Below are 14,606 nucleotides of genomic sequence, written 5' to 3' on the forward strand. Positions count from 1 at the left end.
TTTGAAAATAAGAGATCAAGAGATGAACTAGTGAAAGGTTGAGCTGTGATGTATAAGTGATATGGAATTACAATGGACACTTGATAAGTTAGTATTTGACAAGATCATGTGTTTCTCATTCATTTATAAGATAGTTGGATGAAGTTAAGAGTTGAAACAAGCCATAAGGATAAGCTTGACTACGTATCAATGTTGCAAGGTACCTCAAGGAGTTGAAGTAGAAGATTAAGGAACTTAAGCATTGTTGAGCATACCAATGTTGAAAAAGTATTTGTGTTGGCTAAGTGATAGAGATTTTTGAGTGATAGTATCAACTAAGTTATACAATGATCATCGAACATGGAAATTCAGTATTGACTGAGTGATCTAGTGAAGATTGAGAACAAGAACATAGTGATGACTAAGTGATAGAAAAGAGAAATTTATGAAAGAATTAAGATTTGTAGTTGACATAGTTGAAATCTTGGAAAGAAAACTGTATTGATGATAAGGATTGATGAGTTGTATCATTTAATGGAAGGGTATTAGTTGAGCAATCAAAGGATAATATTTGAAGAGATATTTTTGGATGTTTAGAGAAGAGGATAAGAACAAGAAGGTGGATAGATTTATTAAATGTTTTGGATCTCATTGTAAACCCTAAGAACTATGATTGTGATTAAGTAACAAAAGATCACAACTACCTATTTAAGGTGGCACCTGATATATTTTTGTGGTTGATGGGCTAGGAATTTTGGAAGACAAGTGGTGGACATACTTGCAAGGAGAAGTGTAAAGTTTTTAAGGTGAATGATTACTTGAAGAGTTTCTAAGTAGATCTAAGATGATGCAAATGATGAAGTCTAGTCAATGAACCAAAGTTTAGATGAACATAGGTTTGAATTTGCAACATGAGTTTTATGTTATCAAATCAAAGTTTTGTTGTTACTTTCTAACCATTGTGGTAGTTGTAAAATCATATTGATAAGGTTGAATTTGTAGTAATTTGGAAATCCTTTAATCAAGGTGACATTCTATTAGAATGTTCTTAAGTCCTCTAACAAGGCCAAACCTAACAAGATGATTAAATATTTTAACAACGTTACACCTAATTGTATGTTTTGTAACCTTTAATAGGGTTGGCCCCTAATAGAGCTCAATTTAGAAGAGTGAAAAAGTGGTATCATGTTATTGGTGGTTTTTACCAAATTGGATTTCTACATTAAACCCTGGTGTCAATCATTGTGTGGATGTTCATTATATGTTTATGCTACTTAATGCTTTTACGTTTAAGTTTATTATTGATTGTGATAAATTTCTACAAGTCAAGATAAATAGAACATAAAGCTATTATGGAATGAATAAGTTGGATTATTGTGAACAATTTTATTCAATGAGTTATTGGGTTAAGTCTGTTGAAGTTTTAAGCATTTTAATTATACATTTGGACCTAGAAATAACTAATTTACTCCCCCTTAGTTATTCCAAATATTCTAACAATACTTTTTATTGTCCAAGATTTATATCTCTTTTGAACTTTGTTGACATTATTAGTTAGCATTTATGCAAATACACTAAGACAAATTTTTATAATTCATATGTATTTTTGACTTTAGTTATTTTCCTTATTTTTCCTTTTGATTCAAGTACTATCAACAAAGTGCCCTCATACCAACTAACATGTTCTTGGGACCTAGGTCATACCTTGTTCCTTATTATACATGTACTACTTTGATTAATTTCCATGAGGGGTTGATGTATACCTTTTTTTTCCATCTACCTTTGTCATGTGAATGTTCCTTCTAGAACATTAGCCTCATGATGTGTCTAGATATTGATCACATCACATCACTATTGTGTATTTTGTGCATCTTGATCTTGGTTCTAGGACATGCAGTTCTTCTTGGTTATCTTTTTTAGTTACTTTTCATCTCCCCCTTGTCTACATTGGGTGGTTTCTCCTATTGGTTCTTATGCTTCCTTGGTTCGATGGAGTGAGCTATGTATACAATATTTATTTCTATGTACTAGGAGGATGTAGTGATTGGGTACCTATTCATTTTTGTGAGATGAATCATTTACCATATGGGCAATTATTTCATTCCCATTTTGGAGGCAACGTTTACTATTTATTGTTCAACTCTTCAGACTTTGGTGTTTTATAAAATTTGTATATTTAAATTTAGTTTTTTTCCTTTATTTTCCTCTTAATTCAAGTAGTGTCATATGAGGAAACTCATGTAGATTATAGTCTTCTCTACTTGGTCATGTTCCATGTTAAATTGATTACCTATTCAAGATTTGGTGTTTTATGTTCCAACAAGATTACAATATAGAAGTGGTCAATCAGCTGTTTAGGATTTGATTTACTATTTAGGATTCTAGTTCGAGTAGTGTCATTTGTAAAAGAATTTGGTAGAGCTATGATACCATAAAATTTTTTCCTTAGGGTAAAATAACACTAAGATCAAGAAGCACAAGACTAGCACAATACGGACCAAATAATGTATGATCATAACAATATGAGAATGAATAACTAATTATCTTTGGATATTAGATTATTCAATGATTGATGATTGATACAATAATTAATGTTGTGTACACTAGAAGTGCCTTCAGATAAAGGCCTCTATAATGATTAGGAGTTAGCAATATGATAAGCCTCATAACTAAGCACATGTCCACCAAGAGTGAATTATCCTCCATTAAGCATAGGAGTTAGTGCGATGATGAGAGGATAAACCTACATAGGTGTGTCATGTAAAATTTTGTTGTAGACACTATGTGCTTAATTAAGAGTATGAACAACTATGTTGTCTATATGAAAACTTAGTTGATTATGCAAACTCTAGTGTTGTAGACACCATGTACTAAAATAGAGTTGCTAACACTTGTGTTTTCAACAAGACAACTCATATGAGTATGCATACTCCTAGGTGTCTAACCTAATAAATAATAAAATAATGCATTTATCCTAAGTAAACTTAAGTAAAGTGTAAATAATAATTATTTACACTAACACCTCCCCTTAAGTGCAACTTAGGGGAATGCACTTAAGCTCACAAAAGCTATGATGAAATGCATAATGGGTCCTGACTACTAGGCCATGTTAGGTACCCAAGTAAAAATGCAATGCTATATATATAATGCAATTCAAGGCAATGCAATCTCTCTGAAAATAGAGAAAGAGGGAAAACCTCATGGGAAAAACCCTCCCCCAAAAAGAGAGATAAGTACAATAAAGAAAGATGCATGTATGGATGGTGTAATCAAGACCCCCCCCATTATGACATACATCGTGCATATGCAATAGAGAATCCCTCCATAAAATCCTCACCTTAGTGAAGGATCTCCAAATGATGAGTGCTTGAAAACAAAAGAGAATCCCATGTTGACAAACAACATTTCTCCCTTTAGAAAGAAGATAAACCAAGTATAGGTGCAAGTATGCTTCCCATTGTGGATAGGATGATGGAAGAGGGATCCATATGTAGTATGGTGTGGATGCTGCCTTTGAAGTCTGCTCATATGATGACAAGTCCTTTATGAATGTGTTGGTGTTTTGAAATGCTATAGGTTTCAAATTACCCTGATGAGAAAAAGATACATCTAGGGACAACTAACTCCCATCCTTAACATATCCTTTCAGACATTAGGCCAACTATAAGGCTAAACCCTTCTTCTACTTCAAGCTCTACAAAACCTAGGCAGGTGGACCTTAGATTCAATCTATATGGTACCAGTGTTAAATATATTCTTGAATCTATTAACAACCAATTTAACCCTTATTTCTCCTAATGACTCATGCAATAACATAGATCTACAATAGCTAAATGCAAGACAATACAATTCCTAAGCCAAGTGTGGGTTACACTTTGAATAATTTTCAACATAAAGGGAAATGATGATTTAATATGTTGATAATAGCAAGACCTAGGTATGAGCAACAAAATTGAATGATCCTACAATTGATTAGTGCCTTATCTATTAGGAAATTACATGGATTATAACCATACATCTTCTAGAAATCTTTGACATAACTCCTACATCAAGATCCCTGATCTATCCTTCACCTTGTGAATAGACATCTGCATCAAAATGAATCTCATACTTGACCTATCCTACCATGAAGTCTATAAACCCTATGATAAATATCAAGAAATTACATGGGCTTTTTTTCCACAAGAAAAACACTTTAACCGAATGCATTTTAAAACAAAATGCAACCTGATTTATGCTCTTGGTTCACAAATCAGAAGAAATTACAAACCCATGAACATGAGACAAGATTCAAAATGAATGTAAACCCTTTACTATGTTTTATTCATTTTCCTTGAAAAGAAATACATGAAAGATGTATAGAAATGACTGAAAAATCACCTATCAAATAAGAATCATCTGTATAATACTTAATGCTACTCATTACAAGAGAAATATGCTGAAGAATATGGTCCAATCATAGTTTTGGATCCAACAAAGTGGTCTCACACTAAAAATTGCCAACCCTTACAATGGATGAGAAAGAAGAAGATATAGACAAGGAGTGAATTCCTAGATCTATTGTGCATCTGATATGTGTCCACTTGAAAAAATATCTCCTAGAAGTGAAAACACATCTCTCTAGTCTCTCTCTGCAACTGGTAAATCAAATCCTCTATCCTTTGGCCTCCCAAAACATAAAGTATCTCAAATACTTGATGGAACAATAACCACTTTTAATGCTAGATCTCGAATCAAGGCAAAGGCAAAAAGTAGTTAAATGGCCTCTAGAGGAAAGATAATCTTTTCAAATTTTTTTTCCACATTCAAGCTTTAACAAGCTTTCATATATGCCCTCTAACCAATTTTGATGATCGATGATGAATTCTGCCCATTTTGCTAAGAATGCCCCAGAAAATACAAATATTCTTATAGAGAAAATTGGTGAATAGTTGCGCAAAAAAAGAACTCATATTTGGAAAATTCATTTCCTCCCAATTCCAATGGTATATTGAAGTGCTTATTTTGGAAAAAAATTGTTCCTGTGGTACCCATTTGAAGTTGCAAGCTCCAACTCTAGATAGAGTAAATAAAAGGATACAGTTGAAAAATTTAAAAAATTTCTAAAGTTTAAAACTATAGAAAATCACCATTTAAAACAATTTTTTTTAACTCAATGTATGAGTGCTCAAAAGTGGGCTATTCATTATTTTTAAAAAATATTTTGCCTTATATCTCCCTTGGTTACCCAATCAGTGCCACATGACTGACCATCTATACTTGGGCGGGTCCCACAACTCCACCAGATTTCTTAACATTTTGGGAGGTCACCATGTCACTACTGGAAAGATCCTCCCATTTTCTGGTAGTGACATGGTGAGCACCAAAATATTCACACTTTTTTGGTGAGCTCCTCTATCAACTGACACCATGTGTCAACTATCAATTGGTTGATATTACCATGTCACCATCAAATGTTCTACCACACCAACCAGATAAGACCCACATTTTCTATTAGTTTTCTACATTTTCTAGGAGGTTTACATGTCACTACCAATGAGATCCTCCCATTTTCTGGTGGCAACTTGGTGACCACCAGAATCTGATGACTTTCTAGTGAGTCTTTTCCTTTAGCACAATTTGGTCAAAATTGGTTGTCGTGCTAGCTATCCGCGGGCTCAACCACATGCCTCTTTGCCATTTCAAAAGGCCACATCCTTTAAGAAATTAAACCTATTGCACATTGGTGTATTTAGTTAATTGAAAGGAACTCCCACACTATGCATATGGGATAAAGTTTTTGAAATGTCTTTCCTCTCAACTGCACCTTCTTCATGCCATTTTGTAGCTCTTCAAATGCAATTCTTCATTGGGCATCTCCTATTTTCTTGGGGATCCCTTTCCTTGCAATTTTTCCCTATTCTTCTGCTCATGCATTTGGCATCGACCTAGAGTGTTTAAGCTTTACAAAAAGGAACACGTAGATCAGGTTTCTTTCATTCCTATTTATGCCTACCTTTGTTCCTTCTCGGCCATGGTTGTCCACCTTGCCACGTGGGTGCTCTCCCTTTTGGTGTGGGCTACCTCTCCAATCTGAGCTATCCTCCTTTGTCACTTAGGTTTCTTCATTCACTAATACCTTCCTCTCCTTCTCATGCCATGGTATTTCTTTGGGCATGTAGCTTCTTCTCTCATGCTTGAGGTTGCTCTGTAATTCCTTTGCCATCTCCATCGTGGACTTCATTTCTTGGCTTGTGGCTTTCATGTAACTAGCCCCTACATCTCATGTATTCCATGAAAACTTGGATCTTTCCTATGAACCTATACACATGTGACACACATGAAGAACTTATTCTATCACCCTTTCATGTGGAGCTCCCCTATGATTGTAATGATGTGCTTCCCTCTCTTTTTTCAACAATTAACTCCTCTTTGACCCTACTTTTATCTTCAATACTACCACCTCCTTTACTCTACAAGCTATCTCCTCTTAATATATGCTATTGGTGGCTACTTCCACTAGAATCCATCATTCCTATACAAGGGAACGTGTTTTTTAAAAAAAGTTTGCCCCTGTTTTGAAGCAGCTTCCCCTTTTTTAGCGCACGAATAAGTAGTGCATTGACATTACTATGTCCAAAATGCGTTTCCTTGACCAACAACTCTCTTTCTTACCTTGGATGTAATGTTTTCCACAAATGATTATGTCTAGCATGGACCTTGCACTACATTCCTAGCTATCATCCTCTCCATGTTTTCATCTAATCTGCAGCTATAAATGAGAAGTCATATCCAAGATAACAACATGCAACCACTGAACAATGATTCCCTTTTTAGGTCTTCAATACTTAAGCACATATTTAGTGGGAAAGAAATCAACTCATCTAACCAATTGAAGAAAATGAGAATAGACAAGGGTGAGACTGAGAGTGAGGTAGTCTAAACTTTGTGCTGAATTTACCATCCCAATACTAGGGATCATGTATTAGCTAACCAAATGTAGTATGTTATTCATAATGTAGGTGTGAGATTTTAGGAATAGGATTATCTTTTTGTCACTCAAAAGAGGTTGTCCTTAAAAATACTAAACTATGCTATTGCAAGGTAACAAAAACCTCTCAAATGTGATTGAGAAACTTTCTCAAAATTCATAATCAAATCAGGATTCTTTTCCATTTCCTCCTCAAACACCTCTGGAGATAAGAGATCTCTTTAATATTTTTCCCTCTCATTCTTGATTATATCTCTATGATCATAATTCCCTTCTTTATTTGTAAATCCAAGATGCTCAACAAAATGCCTCCTTGTCAAAATACTTTTAAACCCCACTTTTCTATTCAGTTTGATGCAATTAGTCAGGCCCCTAAAAGTGGGTTTGACTAAAATTTTTTTCATCTCAAGAAATTGACTTCTTAAAAATGCTCTGATGAACATCCAATACTGATCAATTCTAAACTTAATCACTATGCGATCATGTTAACTCAATTTACAACTTTCTGCCAATTGTCAATTTAATGCCAAGAGGTCTTTTGACTGGCTTTAAAAATTGACCCAAACAAATAATTAGGCTCTAAAATTGAACATACTAGCTCTTTTTTTTGTAATCTCTTACCCTGTCAGATCTCATCTTATGTTGAATTCTCAGTCAAAAGATATTGATAATCGAAGTTGCCCTCTCAAAATTACCTACAAGAAAACATGTTAGAAAATAATAAATTGTGTTTTGTTTTGGGTTTGAAAACTAGACAGTATGAGACTTGGGAAAAAAAAATTGGGGTGTTAATTCACTATCATGAGGAAAACATAAAACTATGATTAGGGTTCATGAGGAATAGCAAGATGCTTTTGGTGAGTGGTCAAAGTGGGCTACTCAGAATTTGCAGATTGGAAGCAATGGTAGAAAATCATTTTTTTGCAAATGGAATTGACCTGAGAAAGTGTGTGGACAAATTATTCAAGATTTGAAAATTGGTCCACTTAAAGTATTTTTAGAGGAGAAAATAGTGGTACAATCCATTCAACCTCACTTGTCACTGATTTTGAGATATGCCATCATGAACAAGGGTACTGAAAAATCTACCTTTCTTGACACCTGTAAAAAGTTAGAAATTGCATTTGGAATCACGTTTGAAACTTATCAAATGGATTCATCATAAGCTCAAACTTGAAACATAAAAAGTCTCTAACCTATAAAATGCAACATAAAAGGAAATTTCTCATTTTGGTCAACTGGGTCAAATTTATGACAAGTCAAACAAGGCTTTCTAGAATTCTAAACAATTCACATCAGCATGACAACAATAAATGACCAACTTTGAGGGATTCAAGACCTAGGAAAATGGATTCAAAATGACTCAAAATATAAAACATAGGCTATCTAGTATGGATATTAAACACTCCCAAAGTGGAAAGTCATGGAACATTACTGGGTGTAAGATATTCAATTGCAAACATAGCCTCTTGTCACTATTTGACACTTGGGCAAAAATGTAGATTTGGGCATTGCTCAAAACAAGGCTTCATGAAATGGCTCGAAATGATAATTTATCTTCATGGAACACAAAGGAATATTGAAATCATGGTGCTAGAAGCATTAAATAGCTCTTAGGCTTCAAATGGATGATAGGGTACACTTGCATTTAAAAGCATTTATAGGACTCGATTTTTCAATGGTACTCAAAATTGGGGCCTCAATTTTGAGTCCCAACAGAATGTAGATGGCATGAACCAATTTGGTGGATGCCAAAAATAAGGTGGTAAAGAAGGTAACATGTCCATATATGAATCTGAATCAAACTCTAAAGACAATGAAGCATCCTTATAGGAAGATATGGAAAGAGAAGCAATGTAGCCTCCCCTCACTGATGTATGCACACCTATGAAAGAAGCTCCTTGATAACTGAAGAAGCTACACCATGAAAGCTAAATAATGTTCTTCCTTGTGGGAAGAAATGGTGCCATAGGTGTAGTAAAGAATGCTCCCCAAATGGTAGGAAGAATCCTCAAAAGATATGATATGTGAGGAAACTGGAATACAATCTCCAAAGATTGATATGACTCCTATGAAGTGAAAGAGTTCTCCTCCAATTGCTGTAAAGAAGTATCCACAATCATGTCAGTCACAAAAGAAAGCTCAAGTGGTTGAGGGTTAGAGTGTTCCCTCACAACAAGTGAAGAAGTCTCCTCAACAAAGAGAAGATGGATGTCATCGATGATGTCTTCCACATCTTCAATTTAAGACTCCATAAATAACACTACAATTTCTAGAAGGAAGTCATCCCATGAAGATAAAATAGGAAGACATGGTAATTCCTGCTACATTGAATCAAGAGCATTGGCGGTTAGAACTAGATCAGTAGAAGCAACAAGAGCATTAGGAGGTAGGATCTCATTTGGAGCTGGAGTGACTAGAGGTAGAATGTCCTTTGGAAATGGAGGAACTAATGGATCTCCATATGCTTTCCAAAGACATATCCAAATGTCATAAGGTTCAATTGTCTTTCCAATGATAATGAAACCATTATCATTGAGACTAAAAAAAATGACATCTAAAATTATTTTAACAAGTGGCAGATCAATGGAAGAGGGTAGTCCTTTGGAGCATAGATAAGGAAATACTCCCTTATGCTCTCTTCTTAGATGATCAATTATCAACAAACTCCATTTTTGATAGTTCCTCTTTGTCAACCTTGGTCTAACACCAAACTGACATGTGAAACAAACTCCATGAGATCAATAAATGTATGCACACCCAAAAATGCAAAAATAATCAATCAACCCCCTCAATGTATAATTTGGAACTTTACACTTACTGTGATTACAATAGGCCACTTGCCAATTTAGGCCTTAGTGGACTTTTGATTTTGTTGTTTTCAACCTCCTCAAGGAGTTCAAATCTGGAACTTTACAATGTAGCTTATATGTACAACAATTCTGAAGTTTGATCAAAGAAATATAATGTAAAATAGTACTTATTTTTGAAAGTGGTATTTCTGTCTATACAAGTCTATAATCTGATTGTAGATCTAGAAAGTAGACTTGAAAAGTGCACTTTCAAAAAAAAATGGGACCTGATTATGTGTCCAGATGAGCTTGTACTAAGGCTTTGAGGTTGCAAAAATTAGGATTTACAATTTGCAGAAACATTTAGAAATAGAGATCTCAAACTTCTTGCACCAATGTGTAGATCATGAAATTCTACCCCAAAACAAAAAATATTGCTCGAAAAAAGGAGTCCGTATGAGGGAGATATCACTATTTTAAAATCACCTCTATAATTATTTTTCCTAAATCACCATCACTGCATCTCCAAAAATCAAATGACTCTAAATTTCACCTCAAATGTCCAATTTTGATGAAACAAAAGTTGATTTGGGGTTTTCTTGACCTTCTAAATATGATGCCTATATCTTATTTACACTGGCAATCTCTAATATTGTCCTACAAAAAATCTATCCTACTAGCCTGATGGCCAAATTTTTTCTAAAAAATAATGTAGATCCAAAAAAATTGTAGAGATGCAAATAATAAAATATGCTGAACTGAAAATTAAATTTAGAGATTTGAAATGATCATACCAAATTTTGTGAATCGGGCCTTTGAGTTTCAGCTTGCAAAAAATATTTGTCTCAAATTTGACTATAGCCTAGGGTAGGAAAATTTATAGTCAAAATTCACCAAATTGATCATCTAAATGCAATAGTGAGGTTTGCTTTAGCTCTAGGCACTCCCAATAATTGTGGATACTTTGGATCTAAATTGAGGTCTTTTGAGAGGTGAAGAAAAAATGGTCTCCTATGGCTATGAAATATCACTCCTATGGCTCTAATACCATGAAAGAATTTGGTATAGCTATGATACCATGAAGAATTTTCCTTAGGGAAAAATAACGTGAAGATCAAGAAGCACAAGACTAGCACAATATGGACCAAATAATATATGATCATAACAATATGAGAATGAATAACTAATTATCTTTGGATATCAGATTATTCAATGATTGACGATTGACACAATAATTGATGTTGTGTACACTAGAAGTGCTTGTATATAAAGGCCTCTAGAATGACTAGGAGTTAGCAATATGATAAGCCTCACAACTAAGCACATGTCCACTAAGAGTGAATTATCCTCCATTGAGCATAGGAGTTAGTGTGATGATGAGAGTATAAGCCTCCATAGGTGTGTCACATAAAATTATGTTGTAGACACCATGTGCTTAATTAAGAGTGCGAACAACTATGTTGCCTACATGACAACTCAGTTGATTATACAAACTCCAGTGTTGTAGACACCATGTGCTAAAATAGAGTTGCTAACTCTTATCTTGTCAACAAGACAACTCATATGAGTACACATACTCCTAGGTGTTTGACCTACTAAATAATAAAATAATGTATTTATCCTAAGTAAACTTAAGAAAAGTGCAAATAATAATTATTTACACTAACAATATGAGGGCACTTATATAGTTTAAAACCACCTCTACCTAGTCATGTTCCATTTTAGTGGATATTCTTTAGATCAAAAATTATTTTTTGAAAGAGATTTGTAGCTTGTTCATGCTTCAATGGTATTCTTCAAGATCATTATTTTCTTCCTATTTTTTTGGGACATTCTCTATTTTGGAGGCTTCTAAAGTCCACTAGTTTTTCAACATTATTTTTGCCTCTTCATGGAGTAGATTTTTTTCCATGTGGTTTTCTCTAATTCTCCACTTTAAAAATATATTTTTGTGATTGGGTACCTCATTAGACTATGTTTCTAGGACCCAAGTTTTTTCCTACATTGTAGCCTTCTCATTTTATGCATTTTCTGTAGTTGTATTGTCACTCATCTTAAGAAGAGGGGGTGTTATAATAAAGTAATAATTTAAGTATTTTCATCATGAATTGATTGTTAAGTTACTTTTAGTTCTCTTAAAATATAACTTTATGTATTAGTGACATTTAATAATTATATTAATTATGAAATGATTTATTTTTATGGTTTTTTTACTTTAGAACTCTTAATCTCCTTTATAAGGATTGATCATTTTATCTTTTATTCAATTTGTTCAATGATGTGATAATATAATCTTTCATATTTTTAGACCTCAAACCCTTTCTTTGTTATCACATTCTTCCTAATAACATGCTATCTTTGCATGCAAGTGATCTTGGCTTTATGAAGTTAGATTGACCACTTCTATGTTCAATTGGTAAAACAAGCTCATTACATTCAATTTGAGGTGAATACACACATTTTCTCTATATTTCAACATTTCAATTATTTCAATTCAAAGTTAATTCCTAAACTAGGTTTTGACCAAGGAAAATCCCCCCATCAACAAACAAAATCCATTGTTCTTGTAGGTTGCAGATCTCAAAAAAGCAATCATGTTGAAAATTTAGATAGCCTTTTCACAAAACTTTAGAAGTAAGAAATTAGATTTAGGCTTGCACATTGTTGATTAGGGCCATATTTCTTCCCTTATAAGGGAACATTTGTCCCTCTTTTGAAAATTCAACTCTTCCAGGCAACTAAATAATTTTTGGGTTTCAGAGATCTGACAATTTTACATTTGGGACCCAGATTATTCATTGATTGGAGTTGCACAAATATCAAAAAATTAGAATCACATATCTTTATCCTCAATATGAGTCCTCTAATTACCTTATTTGTCTTATAATATCAACTTTTCTACATCTAATATTTAAATTTTATTTCATATCTCTTGCTACACTAAGGTTTCGAGGACTTTTGCATCCTTCCTCTAATTCTATCACTACTAGATATTGGCTTGCATTATTGGTCCTTTATTATTTGGTTAGTGCTAACCTTCATAGATCTTGTTAATGTTAGTGTAGTTTTTTATTTTTCCTATTTTGCCAGGTTTTTCCTACACTTTTAGTAATCTCGCTTAGGTTAATAAATCATGTCTTATCAGGTGAATGGTTGTGAGGTGTCACCTTCCTACATGTGAGCATCCATTAACTATCTTGGGAAGATACTTTTCTATCTTTAGTCCGATAGATGGTTGCTCCTCATTGGTTGGTGTTGCCACCTCCTCCCTCTTCCTAGCCTATATAAGCATGCTACCTAGCTTGTATTTGCATCTCTTGTTTTTGGCATCCTCTTAATGCTATTTTGCTTCAAGCATTTGCATTACTCTCTTGGAGACTAACTCTATGATGCTTAGATATTTATTCTTTGCACTAGTTTTCTGGGTTATTAATCTTTTCAGATTCTAACAGTTAACTTAGAATTGGGATTGAAATGATCAACTTCCTTGACACCCTTTTTGAGGCTTTATAGCTATGTGATGAATTTAGTTTTACTTTCCTTGATTCACATTTTCCCCTAAACAATGAGCAATATATGATTCTCATGGCAATAGCATGACAAAGACAAAAACCAAGAATATTTGATTATTCATATGCTTCAAAGAAATATTTCTCATAGTAGTATTGAGAGTTTACTCTTGGATTTACTATTTGAACAAATATAAGAATATGTGAGTATGGAGTCTACAATAAAGGAAGATGTTGATTTTGAGGAGAGGCTATAGAGAGTCTTGAGGAAAGAGTGTGTTATTTAATGTAAGAAACTAATTGCATAAAGTAAATTTATTGGTACTATGGCTAGGGCTTACAAACACCATCTTAGGTGGATTCCTACCATTGAGACATAAAAATGAAGAATTGATAAAATTTAAGAGTTGAATAAGTTGGCTCAAAATTTTGACATTCTTAAAGAAAAAAGTTTTGCATATTGGAAGAAGATTAATGTTGTACAATATAGAATAATATCTATATAGATGCATAAAGATGATCTTACCAAAATATTCTCTAAATTCAAGGAAACACTTGAAGAAAAATTAGAACACTATCAACCTAATAGAAGAAGAAAAGAAAGAGGAGTAAACTTTGATTGTGCAAGATAGTATGATTAATTCTATTGACCTTGTGTAGTGAAGTAGTGAACATTTAATGCTTCTTTTTTCTATAAGTTATTGGAGCTCTTTTCATTTAAAAGTCAATAAATTTTTCCTTCAAGGTAGCTAAAGTTTTTGCATTTATTTTTCATATCATAGGAGAAGGTGGAGTAAAATGAAAAAAAAAGGACAAGAAAAGAATAAAGTTTTTATGAGGAATATTATGAACATTCTGGCACATTGTATATATATATATATTTTTTTAAAATAGAAAAAGTGGGCACATCCACTATATTATAATTTTATTAATATATAAATTTTTTTACATATTTTGTACCTATTCAACAAGGACATATATAAATATTTTGGTTTCATGTAATATTTTTTTTGTATTACAATAAAAATTACATAAGCATATAATTTATCAATATAGACTATAGTAGTTTATATATTTCTTTTAAAAAATTACAAAAAACAATCATGGTGATAATCTCACATAATGATACATGTCTTTTTCCTAGAGTATGATAGAAAAATATTGCTATCATTACCACATTCAACCAGTAATACTCATCCAGATTCCTATAATTGATACTTTCTTATATCATATTATATATATTGGTAAATATAAATTAATACATTTATCAATATATTATAATTTCTATTTTCTTTCTATTTTGTCTAATTTTATAATAGTTTAATAAATATTTATTATATATGTTTCTATTTTTCA

The sequence above is a fragment of the Cupressus sempervirens genome, chromosome 9 (assembly GCF_028749045.1).
Source record: "Cupressus sempervirens isolate cs-2001-9-10 chromosome 9, ASM2874904v1, whole genome shotgun sequence".
In the NCBI taxonomy this organism is placed as follows: Eukaryota; Viridiplantae; Streptophyta; class Pinopsida; order Cupressales; family Cupressaceae; genus Cupressus; species Cupressus sempervirens.